Genomic DNA, 15490 nt, shown 5'->3' on the forward strand with positions numbered 1-15490 from the left:
CTGCACAGGAGACCTTGAGAGAGCACGTGATATACCGAGCACGCAAATGGCTTTGTGTACTTCTTACTTAAACAGGACACGGCACATATGACAATGTAGACTCATGGTTATTTCTTTCTCAGTGAATATTCAATCATAGACAGGTAAGCACAATTCACATTTTATTAACTCATTATCTATTTAATAATTTCCAAATATGTATAATATTATTTACAAGTATTTTCCCAAAATTTGAGTTTTAAAGTGGAAATCTAACCTCAAACCATATCTATTAATAGTGAATTTTGATTAAATAGTTGCATAAAACAGATGTTTTTTAATTACAAAATGAAAAATACACCCAAATATCACTCCAAATTAGTGGTTTTGTTTGATATTTAGTTTTGTTAATTTAGTTTCCAGAAAATTCACCTACTATGATGTAACATTTTCAGTTCCTAATATGCTTGCATCATTCCTGTAGCTCTATATTTTATTTTTAATTTTAAATTTTATTTAAGAAGTGAAAAAACTGAAAAAGAGAAAATGCCATTTTAATGATAAATTGAAAAAGGAATTTCCATTTCTCATATTAAAGAATGATACCATTGTTTTCTGCAATATTTGCAGTGGGGAATTTTGTATTGCAGTTGGGGGCAGAGCAGCGATAACAAAATACTTTACCACCAACTAACATAAGCAATCGTTAGATGCATCAGCTTCCAGTTGTAAAGTAACAAGTTTTTTTAAAACTTCAAATTATTCTGAAGATGAAAAACAGTTGGCTGCAATGGAGGGAACATTTGAATTTCATACTATAATTCACAATCAAAGTTTTCGTAGTATGAATTGTACAACTAAATTATTGAAAAAGTTTCACAATGTAAAAATCTCTCGTGCCAGGACAAAATGTGAGGCTATTTTGAAATCAGAATTTAAAAATTAGTGTGACAAAATACAGAGGACCTGGAAACTGCAGCATTGGTAATGATTTTAGCTGATGCATCAAATCATAATGAAATTAAGTTGTATCCAATAACAGTAAGATATTTTAATGTTCCCAAGGGCATTTTTAAATTTAGAATTTACTGAGGGTAAAATTTCTAGAATTTTCTTAAACCACCTATACAGAGTAATAAATAAAAACAATTTGAAATTCAAAGTTGTTGCACCGACGGCTGATAATACAAATACAAATTTTGGTGGATGAAGACGCAAAGGGGTGAATAATGTGTATGTAAAATTACAAGAGTTACTCCAAAAGAAAATACTAGGAATAGGTTGTAATGCACATATTTTGTCAAATGCAATGAACACAGTGTCATGTGTCATGCCAATTGATGTAGAAGTAATAATAACTATAATTTATTTGCATTTTAGTCTTTTACCATTCATATTGCTACTTTAAAACAATTTTGTGAAGAAGCAAATGTTGAATACAAAATCTTAGGATATTCAAAAGTTAGATGGTGCCTGACCAGGGGGTGGTGCAGTGGATAGAGCATCGGACTAGGATGCCAATGACCCAGGTTCGAGACCCCGAGGTTGCCAGCTTGAGCACAGGCTCATCTGGTGTGAGCAAGGCTCACCAGCTTGAGCCCAAGGTCACTGGCTCTAGCAAGGGGTCACTTGGTCTGCTGTAGGCCCCTGGTTAAGGCACATATGAGAAATCCATCAATGAACAACTAAGGAACCACAACGAAGAATTGATGTTTCTCATCTCTCTCCCTTCCTGTCTGTCTATCCTTGTCTGTCCCTCTCTTTGACTCTCTCTGTCTCTGACACACACACACACACACACACACACACACACACACACATACACACACACACGTTAAATGGCTTGCTCTAACATCTGCTATAGAGCATGTTCTACAATGATTTGAGTCTCTCCATTCATATTTTTTAAGTTTAGATAAATGTCCGAAAATCCTGGAATTGTTTTTCAATAATAAACTATCTGAGATATTAATGTGCTTTGTACATAATCAAGCATCTATTTTTCACAAAACAATTAAAAAAATTGAAGGTGAACACATTTCAGCTACAGAAGTTAGTCTTAATTTTGAATGACTTTATCCTCCAATATAAATCTAATTTTGAAGAAAAGTTTTTTCCTTTAATTATAAAAATAAAATTGTCAGACTTAGAGGAATCAAATCTGGGCATAACAGAAAAGTTTATAAAGAAGTGCAGAACATTTATCAGACAGGTTTTCAATATATCGAAGAATGGTCTGAAACAAACATCATGGAAAATAACAGTTTTCAGTGGTGTTTTTTTACTTCATTGCAAGTATATTGGGCAGATATTGAATCTTGTCTTGAGTTTTTATCTAGAGAAATGCCAGACATCAAAATAGATGACAATTGTCTCTTTGAAGAAATTAGAAGATTGAATGTATATTTAAATTCTGAAAAATTAATACAATGGGAAAATGATCACATTGAAATTGATAAAAGATGGGTGGAAATATTCAGCCATTTCAAAAATGAACATATTCCATGTGAAAATTTATTTATTTTTGTTCAATTTACATTGTTCTGCCCTGGAACTAATGTAGCAGTTGAGTTTTTTAAATTGCTAATGATTTTTGGACAAGTGAGAAATCGAGATTGAATGTTGATACTCTACCTGCAGCACTTGCCGTAAAATTTAATATAAAGGATATTTCTTGTTCAGATATTTCCAATATATTGTTACAAGATGATACATTGACAAAAAATATTCAATGGAAAAGTACTCATTTAGATAATATCTAAATGAGTACATTTTTCTTACAATTATTATCAAAAGGTAATAGGCATGTGAGCATAATTACAATATAAAATATTACAAATGTTTTATTATGCATTTATCATATTATAGTATATTATTGTTGCAATGAATAAAATGTTTCTTTTATTTACAATATTGTTTTCTTCAATTTATTTTTGTCTTCCTTTTCATTGTAAAAAAGTTGGTCATCTTAATATAATGCAATGACATTGAATGAGAAATAATTATTTCAGAACATGAACACACACACAGACACACATGCACACACTCCACCACCACCTCCCTAATCTAAAAATTACATAAGTTTGACTACATCAGACTAAGTACATTTTTCTTGTAAAACACCATTAAAAGGCAGTCACAGAACAGATAACATTTGTAAATCATCTAAGCACCAAAATACTCCAATATTCACTTTATATATATAACCCTCCTACAAATCAAGATGAAAAAGGTAGACAATGCAGTAGAAAAAAGACAGCTGCAGGAATTTCAAAGGGGAAAAAAAAGCAAACAAACTTATGAAAAGGCACTCAATCACATTTGTAGCAAAAAAAAAAAAAAAAGTATATAAATTAATGTCCCAATGAGCTATTGCCACACAGCTAGTAGATTTTAAGAAGTTAAAATTTTTTGATGTGGAGAACGGTCATAATTTGCTGATTAATGTGTGAACTGTTATAGCACACTTTTTTCTCCTCCACTGCTCACATACATCCATCTGCTTCTGCACTTGGTAGGATACATTCACATCCGAATAAGACTCTAGCCTTTTGGGGAACAATTGTGGAAACTCGAGAAGCATGGTTGGACAGGATTTTTCTGTGGAGGTGATATGTCAGCTAAGAACACATGGAAATAATCTGGTTCACTAGGTGAAGTAAGGAATGGTGAACACACTAGGCAGAGTTTACAGTTTCTGGTTGCAAATGTGGGTTTAGTTATTAATTTCTCTTTGAGGAAAATGTATCCTAAGATAGGTATACAGTTGGAATTGGGATTTGAAGTCTTTTCTGTCTCTAAAATTTAGCAATTAAGGGAATAAACAAAATTTACCTTCACATAACCTTGAAGAGAAAGGTAGGCATGCCCACAGGGCAGAATTCACAACAGATAAATATTCACAACAGATAAGAATTCACAACACTATATCACTAGTGTTGACATAGGTGGACTCATCTTCATGAGTTTATGTGACTCCTATAGTTGGAATGAGTAAACATGAGCATTATTGCTAGAATTTATAGTCACTTAAAATATTTGTTCATTATTGTAACTTCTTATTAAACTACCAGTTTTTATTCCCTCCCCAAAATAAAGAAATTCTTCCTGATACCTTTAAAATTTCAATTCAGAGTTTTTCTTTTCTCTTTCTCTCTCTTTCTTCCTCACTTCCCCCGCCCCCAAATTTCCCATAGGAAATTTAAAGAGTCGTATTCACTTTGCTTGTCTTTTATACCAGTAATGGTTACATCTCTATTGCTTTGTAAAGAACTCCAAAATATAATGTTTTAAAATATGAAATAGCATTTAACATTAAAGACTAAATTTTCTAGGCTTCTACGGCATGTATCTGGAGTCCAGACCATGACATGGGAAAAGAGAGAATCTCACAATACTTATTCAATGTTTTATGGCCTGGATTGAAATATGCATAACCCATGTGTGCTCATATTTCATTGTGAAAATTTATACACGAGGACATACCTGGATGCAATATAGGAAATAAAGACTTCATGTATGTAACCATGTGCTAAGAAAAGAAAGGCAGTCGACTTTTAAATTTTTTGATAGAAGAGGCAACCAGAGATTGCTACACCTTTTGAAATAGAGTATAGTATACTAAAATACTATGTAGGTATAATGACCATAAAGAAATAATGCAATTATACTTCATAATAGCATAAGTTTGGAACCAAATGCATGTTTGTTTGTTTTTTTTTGTATTTTTCTGAAGCTGGAAACGGGGAGAGACAGTCAGACAGACTCCTGCATGCGCCCGACCGGGATCCACCTGGCACGCCCACGGGGGGGGGGGGGGAGGGCGCTCTGCCCACCAGGGGGCAATGCTCTGCCCCTCCGGGGCGTCGCTCTGTTGCAACCAGAGCCACTCAAGCGCCTGGGGCAGAGGCCAAGGAGCCATCCCCAGCGCCTGGGCCATCTTTGCTCCAATGGAGCCTCGCTGCGGGAGGGGAAGAGAGAGACAGAGAGGAAGGAGAGGGGGAGGGGTGGAGGGGTGGAGGGGTGGAGAAGCAGATGGGTGCTTCTCCTGTGTGCCCTGGCCGGGAATCGAACCTGGGACTTCTGCACGCCAGGCCAACGCTCTACCACTGAGCCAACCAGCCAGGGCCCCAAATGCATGTTTTTAAGTTGCATTTCTACATCCTGTGACTTTTTGACCCTGAGTCATTTACCTATATTATTTCTTAGTTTTCTCATCTATAAAATGGTAATCATATGACCAATCTTGCAGCCCTGTTATGAGAACAAGTAACATCTTTCCAGTTCTGAACATGCAGTAATTAATAATTTTTTTTCCTATTAGTAACAGTAAAAATGAACTCAAATTGGAATGGTTGGTCATCTCACTACGTTTTTATTGGGCCCATGTGTGTGTTCATTCGGCCCTCAATTTAATTTAGAAATCAAGCTCCTTTCTCGTTTTTAAATATGATAGGCAGTAAGTCTAATTACAGAGAACTGCATTGATATATTGGAAAAAGAAGGATTACAATCAGAAGGTTTTCCTAAACTGATAGAAGTTAGTAAGTAACACATTTCTTTGAATTGGAATAACAGTCTTTCAAGCCCTATAAATTTAATGAATTTCTGATCCTGAACAAGGTGATTAAGCACTTTGCTCAGGACTAAGTTGTTTGGCACCTTGTGTGCTCAGCTTTGGGTACTTAGTAAACATTCCCAGACAGGAAGAGTCCCATTTTAACACCCTGCAACATAAGCAGAACAAGCACAAACCTGATGATAGCCAGATCTGCATGGGGTTCCTGAACCACGCTTTAAGCACATTCCTGTCAGAAATATTTTTAGTGAAATTCCTCAGCTGACATAAATCTGGAGAAAGAGGAACAAATGCTTTTCAGAATCAAGATTCATGGGCTTTGAACTGATGAACAGTAAAAAGAGACAATAGCTACTGTGACATAAAGTTCATAAACAACAGAATGAATACTTTGGATACGACTAGGCATAAAGACAGTTATAAAGAAGGAAGAAAGAATTGATACTGAGCGTGTCTAGAAAGAAAGTCTGCCCCCAGTTCAGCAGTTTCTGTGCCTAAGGCCTGGGAGCAGGATGGAAATGACAATTTAGAAGGATATATACTTGAAGGAAGAAAGCAGCTTTCTCTAAGAATGGGATGCTAGATGCTAGCATTTTATATCTGCAAATTTAGCACAAGACAGAAAGTTCTCTTATGCCGCTCCAATGAGAGTCCACTTCTGTTTCACATCTTTTGCCTCCTTCCTCCACTAACAGCATGTATCTGCATTAGGCCAATCACTGGTGGTGACCACAGGTCTCAAGGGCACAGCCCAGATTCTTATTCATTCCTCGTCTTGCCCTGACCCCGTTTCCCACAAAACAGATTTGATGGTTTGCAAGTGAAGCCAATTGTAAGAAGTATTTTGATCCCAAGATCCCATTTATGAAATTATAATCACAGTTTGGCCTCCCTCCAGTGCCTGGGACATCTAGTTTGAGATGGTAAATATATGTGATACAGACTGCTATTCATTTCTACAGCTGGTAATGTTCTTTAATGCATGTGTCCAAAACTTTTCAAGGGTAGTTTATTATTGATTTATCGATTGATTTAAATTTATTGCATTTAAATAGATACCAGTTTCCCACCGAATACATCACCCCCACCCCCGTGTTCCCCTCCACATCTCCCTTGCCACCCTCTCCCCAATGCCCTCTCATCTTCCCTCTCGGATTTGCTTTTCTCTCTCTATAACTCTGTTTTATGTATATATAATTACACTAATCTCTTTCCCTTCTCTGATCCCATACTCTGCTTCCCTTTCCCTCTGTCCTCTTTCCCTCTGGTCCCTTTGATCTCACCTCTGTCTCTATTCTGTTTCTCAGTTCACATTGTTCATTGGATTCCTCAAATGAGTGAGGTCATATGATAGTTTTCTTTCTCTGCCTGGCTTTTTTCACTTAGCATAATAGTTTCCAGGTCCTTCCATGTTGTCGCAAAAGGTAAGATTTCCTTAGTTTAGGTTAATGAATTTTGAAATTTGTGACACTGCTGGCAAAAGCTTATGATTTACATTTGTTCTACTTGGCATTTTTATACCTCCAAAGCCTTCAAAACATGCATGTGTTAGTGGAAAACACTTAAAAGGGGTAACACAGTCTCAAAAAAAGGCTCACTCCAGGAAGTGCACAGGTCTTGGCATTCCTTGTTCTAGGCTCCTCTTGTGTGCTCTCTGAAGGAACAAAGCCCAGGATATCCTGGATTGTGTATGTAAAAGGCCTCCTTCCATGTAATTTAAGGTGCTCCAGCCAATACTTGAGTTAGGTCAGCAAGTGACCAGCTACCCAGAAATTATCCTCCCAAACTACAGGAAGGATGATCATTCTGGAAGGATATCAAGTCTTATAACTGAGAACTGCTATTTCTGACAGTTACCAATTTTTTCTAAGATTTTATGTCCAGCACATGTCAACAAAGTTTGGCAGAGCCAGCATCTCTGTTCCTTTCCACTTGTCTCTTCCTTCTTCTGTCTTGTCCTCTTCCTCTTCTCTCCACCCAGCATTTTATTCCTCCTGCTCCTGAGGATATTATGCAGTGCCTGTTGAGTCAGACATTTCTGTTTACAACCAAGTTCATTCCACACATTATTTTGCTCGTTGTCATGGCTTCATCATTTCCAAACAAATATAAACATTTGTTATATGCTACTATGAAGAAATAGAATCCTTATATGTACACCAATTATTTTAGACTAGTTAGACTTCATAAAAGTTGTTTCTCTTTAGAAATTATTATAACTGTCAAGATGATTTGAAGTACTCTCAGAAAAATATATACTTAAGTTGAACTTAAGTTCCCTGTGACTTGACCATTTCATTCCTGAGAATATATACCGTGGAAATGTGGATACATGTACTTTAAAAACATATAAACAATATTACAATAGAGATATGTGTAATAGCTCCCAACTGCATATAACTCAATGTCTTACCTAAAATAGCTAAATCAACTGTGGTATATTGGACAATGGAATATGTAATAGTAATGAAAATATTCAAATTACACTTAAACTTAAAAACATGGATTAATCTGACAGTCATAATGGTGAGTAAAATAAACTACACACTATAGTGTGTAGTTAAATATGCTATTTAATTCTACTTTATATAAATTTCAAAAACAGTCAAAGTTAGTCTTCAATAAGAAAAGTAATAACAGTGGCTATCTTTGAACAGGGTGGAGCACTTATTGTATTAAGAGGGCACAAAATTTTTCTGGAATTTGAGAGTGTTCCTTTTTTTAACCAAGATGATAATTACAAGGATGCACTTATTTTGTGTTTCAACTACTATATACATTTCAGGTCTGAACTTTTATGTTTCTAGGTTATGCTTTACTTTAAAAGGTTAAATACCAGGGGAAAAAGTCTTATACTAATTTTAAAAAAGCCACTGGACAATTTAAAATCTGATCTAAAATGCAGATTCTTACCCACACTATCAGTAATATAAGCTCAGATGCAAAATGACCAGTATGTCATTAAGGGGCAATATACAACTCTCCTCTGAAAGAAATTCGTAAAAAAACAAACAAACCCTCACCACTTAGTTATGCCTGTCTTTCCTTTAGACTTCTTTAATTTTCTGTTTCATTAATATTTGGCAGAGGATAAAGTCTCAAGTTTGTCCTCATCTTGTGAATGTAATATTCTGGTGTCAGTTTCAGGACAAAGTTTGATACTTAACCTTCTATTAATAAAGGTGAAAATGAAAGTGAAGATCAGCAGGGCTTCTCTGAAACTGGACCAATGCTAGGAAATCAGCCACTTGTTTTTCTGCCAGATAAAATCTTTGTTTATGTCAAGGAAACAAAGGAGCTCCAGAGGCAACAAATATTTTTGTGAAATTTGTGAACTGAAATCCATGCCAATGCTCAAACCCCTTTCCAGATAAAATAAAGTTACTAATTGCATGCACAATAAACTTAATCAGTGGTATGTAGAGTAGGAGTCTGTTTTATTATGAAAACCCATAAATCAATAAGGTATGTTTAAAACCCTAGAAGAACATGCACACTAAAATTATAGTATTTCTAGGATAATTAGAAGTTACTTTTATAGTTTACTGTACTTTATGAACTTACATTCAATGAATGTGAATCATTTAAATCATAGAAGCACACATATATCATAAAACATTTTCATTTTGAAAAGAAAAACATTTTCTGACTAATGTTAGTCAACTTTATCTGTTAGAAAGTATTTAACAAGCACTGAATACATCCCAAAGTCTGTCACCCATTAGGGCCCAACTGGGCATACTTATGTTATTTATATTAAGATAGGTCAGCTACGAAAGGAGACTTGGATCAAGTGACTGCATTAGCTCTATCTGTTTGCACAGAAGCTGGGCATTTGATAGAGTTGCAGAGATTAAAGAAAAATAAAGTGTTTTATCCTGGTAAGCAGATAAGGAAGCAAAGGCTCAAAATAATAGCAGGTTGGAAATGGGACAAATTATTATTTTGTCCATGTGATAATTTAAATTACATAGTTTCTACATCTTTCCTTTTCCACTTTATGATAAATGTTGGAGATTTTCATATACTAGTAAAAATAGTATTTCCTTCTTTGTTTTAGTAACCATGAAATATTCCTTTATACATACATCTCATGATTTATATTTCTTGTATCTGAAAGATGAATTTGGAGGTATTTCCAACTTCTGCCATTAAAACAATATTGCAACCAACCTCTTAATACATATGTCATTTTCCTCTAGGGAAGATATATCTATAAGATAGCTTATCTATAAGATATATCTATAACATCAGCAGGGCTTCTCTGAAACCAGACCAAATGCTAGGAAATCAGACACTTGTTCTTCTGCCCAATAAAATCTTTGTTTATGTCAGGGAAGCAAAGGAACTTCAGGGCCAACAAATGTTTTTGGAACTTTGTGAACTGAAATTCATGCCAATGCTCAAACCCCTTTCCAGATAAAATAAAATTACTAATTGCATGCACAATAAATTTAATCAGTGGTATGTAGAGTAGGAGTCTGTTTTATTATGAAAACCCATAAATCAATAAGGTGTGGTTAAAACCCTAAAAGAACATGCACACTAAAATTATAGTATTACTTTTTTATTTATACTAATAAAATATATACTTATTTTTATTTTATTTTATTTTTTTGATTTAATTTATTGTGTTTACATAGATTCTAGTGTCTCCCAGAATGCATCCACCTCTCCCGTATTCCCCCTCAGCAGCTCCCTCCCCTCTTCCCTTTAGGTTTAATTCCATTTCTCAGTTCACATTGTTCCTTGGATTCCTCAAATGAGTGAGGTTATATGATATTTTTCTTTCTCTGCCTGGCTTATTTCACTTAACATTATAGTTTCCAGGTCCATCCATGTTGTTGCAAAAGGTAATATTTCCTTCTTTTTCATGGCACCATAGATTTCCATTGTATGTATGTACCACTGCTTTTTCAGCTACTCGTCCACTGATGGACACTTGGGCTGTTTCCAGATCTTCACTATTGTGAACAAGGCTGCCATAAACATGGTGGTACATTTCTTCTTTTGAGTCAGTGATATGGTGTTCTTGTGATATATTTCTAAAACTGGGATGGCTGGGTTAAAAGGCAGTTCCATTTTTTAATTTTTTGAGGCATTTCCATACTGTTTTCCACAGTGGCTGCACCAGTCTGCATTCCCACCAGCAGTGCAGGAGGGTTCCCTTTCTCCACATCCTCACCAGCACTTGTTATGTGTTGTTTTGTTAATGAGCGCCATTCTGATTGGTGTGAGGTAGTATCTCATTGTGGTTTTAATTTGCATTTCTCTAATGATTAGTGATGTCAAACATTTTTTCATCTGTCTACTGGCCATCTATATGTCCTCTTTGGAGAAGTGTCTGTTCATTTCTTTCGCACAATTTTGTTTAGATTGTTTGTTTTCCTGGTGTTGAGTTTTACAAGTTCTTTATAAATATTGGCTATTAATCCCTTATCAGATGTATGGTTGAATATGTTCTCCCATTGTGTGGTTTGTCTTTTTATTCTCTTCATATTGTCTTTAGCTGTACAAAAGCTTTTTAGTTTGATATGGTCTCATTTGTTTATCCTGTCTTTTATTTCACTTGCCCGTGGAAATAAATCAGCAACTATATTGTTGCAAGAGATGTCGGGGAGCTTACCTCCTATGTTTTCTTCTAAGATGCTTATGATTTCATGACTTACATTTAAGTCTTTTATCCATTTTGAGTTTATTTTTGTGAATGGTGTAAGTTGGTGGTCTAGTTTCATTATTTTGCAGGTAGCTGTCCAATTTTCCCAATACCATTTGTTAAAAAGACTGTCTTTACTCCATTGTATGCTCTACCTCCTTTGTCAAATATCAATTGTCCATTAAGGTGTGGGTTTATTTCTGGGTTCTATGTTCTTTTCCATTGATCTATATGACTGTTCTTATGCCAGTACCAAGCTGTTTTGAGTACAGTTGTGTTGTAGTATAACTTGATATCAGGAAGTGTGATACTACCCACTTTATTCTTCTCTTTCAAGATTGCTGAGGCTATTCGTGTTCTTTTTTGGTTCCATATAAATTTTGGGAATATGTGTTCTATATCTTTGAAAAATGTCATTGGTATTTTAATTGGTATTGCATTGAATTTATAAATTGCTTTGGGTAATATAGATATTTTAATGATGTTTATTCTTCTTAACCATGAACATGGTATATGCTTCCACTTGTTTGTAACTTCCTTGATTTCTTTTGCCAATGTTTTATAATTTTCCGAGTACAAGTCTTTAATCTCCTTGGCTAAAGTTAATCCTAAGTACTTTATTTTTTGTTGTTGCAATAGTGAAGGAAATTGTTTCCTTAATTTCTCTTTCTGAGTGTTCATTGTTGGTGTATAAAAATGCCTCTGATTTCTGAGTATTAATTTTATATCCTGCCACCTTGCTGAATTCATTTATCAGGTCCAATAGTTTTTTGACTGAGACTTTAGGGTTTTCTATATACAATATCATATCATCTGCAAATAATGATAGTTTTACTTCTTTTCCAATTTGGATGTCTTTTATTTCTTCTTCTTGTTTGATTGCTGTAGCTAGAACTTCCAGTACTATGTTGAATAAAAGTGGTGAAAGGGGCACCCCTGCTTTGTTCCTGATCTTAAGGGGATTGCTTTTAATTTTTGCTCATTGAGTATAATGTTGGCTGTGGGTTTCTCATAGATGGCCTTTATCATGTTGATGTTTGTTGTCTGTATTCCCACTTTGCTGAGAGTTTTTATCATAAATGGGTGCTAGATTTTATCAAATGCTTTTTCTGCATCTATTGAAATTATCATGTGGTTTTTCTCCTTCCTTTTTTTTATGTGATGAATCACATTAATTGATTTGTGAATTTTTTACCACCCTTGCCTCCCAAGAATAAATCCCACTTGATTATGGTGTATGATTTTTTTCATACATTGCTGGATTGGGTTTGCCAATATTTTATTGAGGATTTTAGCATCTTAATTCATCAGGGATATTGGCCTATAATTTTCTTTCTTTGTGTTGTCTTTGCCTGATTTTGGAATCAGAATTATGCTCACCTCATAAAAGGAACTTGGAAGTCTTCCTTCCTCTTAAATTTTTTGAAATAGCTTGAGAAGGATAGGAGTTAGTTCTTCTTTGAATATTTGGTAGAATTCACTTGTGAAGCCATCAGCCTGGAATTTTCTTTGTTGGGAGTTTTTTGATAACTGTTTTGATCTCATTAGTTGTAATTGGTCTGTTTAGGTTTTCTGATTCTTCCAGATTAATTTTTGGAAAAGTATATGTTTCAAGGAATTTGTTCATTTCATCTAGGTTGCCTAGTTTTTGGCATACAGTTCTTCATAGTATTTTCTTACAATATTTTGTATCTCTGTTCTGTCAGTTGTTATTTCTCCACTCTTATTTCTAATTTTATTTATTTGAGTCCTCTCTCAGGGCTTTTGTTTGTTGGGAGTTTTTTGATAACAGTTTCAATTCCATAGGTTGTAATTGGTCTGTTTAGGTTTTCTGATTCTTCCAGATTGATTTTTGAAAGATTATATGTTTCAAGGAATTTGTCCATTTCCCCTTGATTTTTTAATTTTTTGACATACAGTTCTTCATAGTATTTTCTTACAATATTTTGTATTTCTGTTGTGTCACTTGTTATTTTTTGCTCTCTAATTTTATTTATTTGAGTTCTTTCTTTTTTTTCTTGGTAAGTCTGATTAAAGGTTCATTAATCTTTTTTACCCTTTCTAAGAACCAGCTCTTGGTTTCATTGATCTTCTGTATTGTTTCTTTAGCCTCTATGTCATTTATTTTCTCTCTGATCTTTATTATTTCCTTTCTTCTATTATCTCTGGCCTTTACTTGCTGTTCTTTTTCTAGTTCTTTTTGATGCAGTGTTAGGTTGTTTATTTGAGCTTTTTCTAGCTTCTTAAGTTATGCCTGTAGTGCTATAAACTTCCCTCTCAGGACTGCTTTTGTTGTGTTCCATAAATTTTGAGTTGTTGTATGCTCATTATCATTCATTTCTAGGAATTTTAAAATTATTTTTTATCTTCTTTTTAACCCATTTATTATTTAGTAACATGCTATTTAGTTTCCATGTGTTTGAGTATTTTTCAGTTTTTCTGTTGTGGTTGACTTTTAGTTTCATATCACTGTGATCAGAGAAAATGCTTGATATGCTTTCAATCTTCTTAAGTTTGTTGAGACCAATTTTGTGCCCTAACATGTGGTCTATCCTAGAGAATGTACCATGAGCACTTGAAAAGAATGTATATTATGCTGCTTTAGGGTGAAAAGTTCTGAAGATATCTATTAAAACCAGTTGATCTAGTGTGTCCTTTAAGTCTGCTGTTTCTTTGTTAATTTTCTTTCTTGAGAATCTATCTAGTGATGTTAGTGGGGTATTGAAATCTGCTACTATTATAGTATCACTGTTGATCTTGTCTTTTATATCTATCAAAATTGCTTTATATATTTAGGTACTCCTATATTACCTAATAGGGATTTATAATGGTTATATCTTCCTGTTCGATTACTCCCTTTCTCATTATGTAGTGATCTTCTTTATCTCTTACTATAGCCTTTGTTACTATAGCCAATTTTGTCTGATACAAGTATTGCTCCCCCAGGATTATTTTTTATTTCCATTTGCATGAAATACTTTTTTTCATTATTTTACCTTTATTCTATGTGTATGTTTTCTTTTGAGGTAAGTCTCTTGTAGACAATATATGTACGGGTCCTGTTTTCTTATACATGCAACTACCCTCTGTCTTTTGATTGGATCATTTAATCCATTTACATTTAAGGTTATTATTGATATGTAGTTGTTTATTGCCATTTATTCTTTAAAGCTATATTCCTCTTCTACTGTATTCTTCCCCCTCTTTGTTTCCTTTACAAGAGGCTCCTTAACATTTCTTGCAGCATTGGTTTGATTGTAATGAGTTCCTTGAGTTTTTCTTTCTTTCTTTCTTTCTTTCTTTCTTTCTTTCTTTCTTTCTTTCTTTCTTTCTTTCTTTTTTGTCTGTGAAGCTTTTTTATTTCTCCTTTAATTTTAAATGATAATCTTGCTGGATAAAGTAGTCTTGGTTGTAGGCTCTTTTTTGCATTACTTTGAATATTTCTTGCCATTCTCTTCTGGTCTCAAGTGTTTCTGTTGAGAAGTCTGATGTCATCCTTATGGGAGCTCCTTTGTAGTTGAAAACCTTTTTTTCTCTAGCAGCTTTTAATATTTCTCTTTATCTCTTAGCTTTGGTATTTTAATTATAATGTGTCTTGGTGTGGATTTCTTTGAGTTTCTCTTTAGTGGAGTTCTCTGTGCTTCTTGTGCTTGTGTGACTTTTTTCTGCATCAATTTAGGAAAAATTTTAGCTATGATTTAGTTGAACAAAGTCTCTGTTCCTTGTTCTTTCTTTTCTTCTTCAGGAAGTCCTATGATGTGGATGTTGTTTCTCTTTAGGTTGTCACGAGCTATCTTAGATTTTCCTCATATTTTTTCAGTCTCTTTTCTTTTTCTGCTCTACTTCCATGTTTTTGTTTATCTTGACTTCTAAATTGCTGATTTGGTCCTCTGCTTCAACCAACCCGCTGTTAATTACTTCTAGTGTAGTCGTCATTTCTGATATTGTATTTGTCATTTTTGACTGGTTCTTCTTTATTATTTCAATGTCCTTTTTTATGTTTGTTATCTCTTTATTTATATGCTCTTTGTGTGCATCCATTGTTGTTCTAAGATTTTACAGCATTCTAATAATCATTATTTTAAACTCTGCATCCAGTAGTTTGCTTATTTCTGTCTCACTCAGTTCATTTTCCCGGGAGTTTTTCTTGTTGATTCATTTGGATTGCACTTCTCCATCTTCCCATTTAGTTTGTGTTGCCCTGGACCACCGTGGCCAGGGCCTGGTGCAGATCAGTGGGAATCACTGACTATGACTCGTTCTTATCCACCTTTTGG

This window comes from Saccopteryx leptura, chromosome 3 (assembly GCF_036850995.1).
Source record: "Saccopteryx leptura isolate mSacLep1 chromosome 3, mSacLep1_pri_phased_curated, whole genome shotgun sequence".
Taxonomy (NCBI): domain Eukaryota; kingdom Metazoa; phylum Chordata; class Mammalia; order Chiroptera; family Emballonuridae; genus Saccopteryx; species Saccopteryx leptura.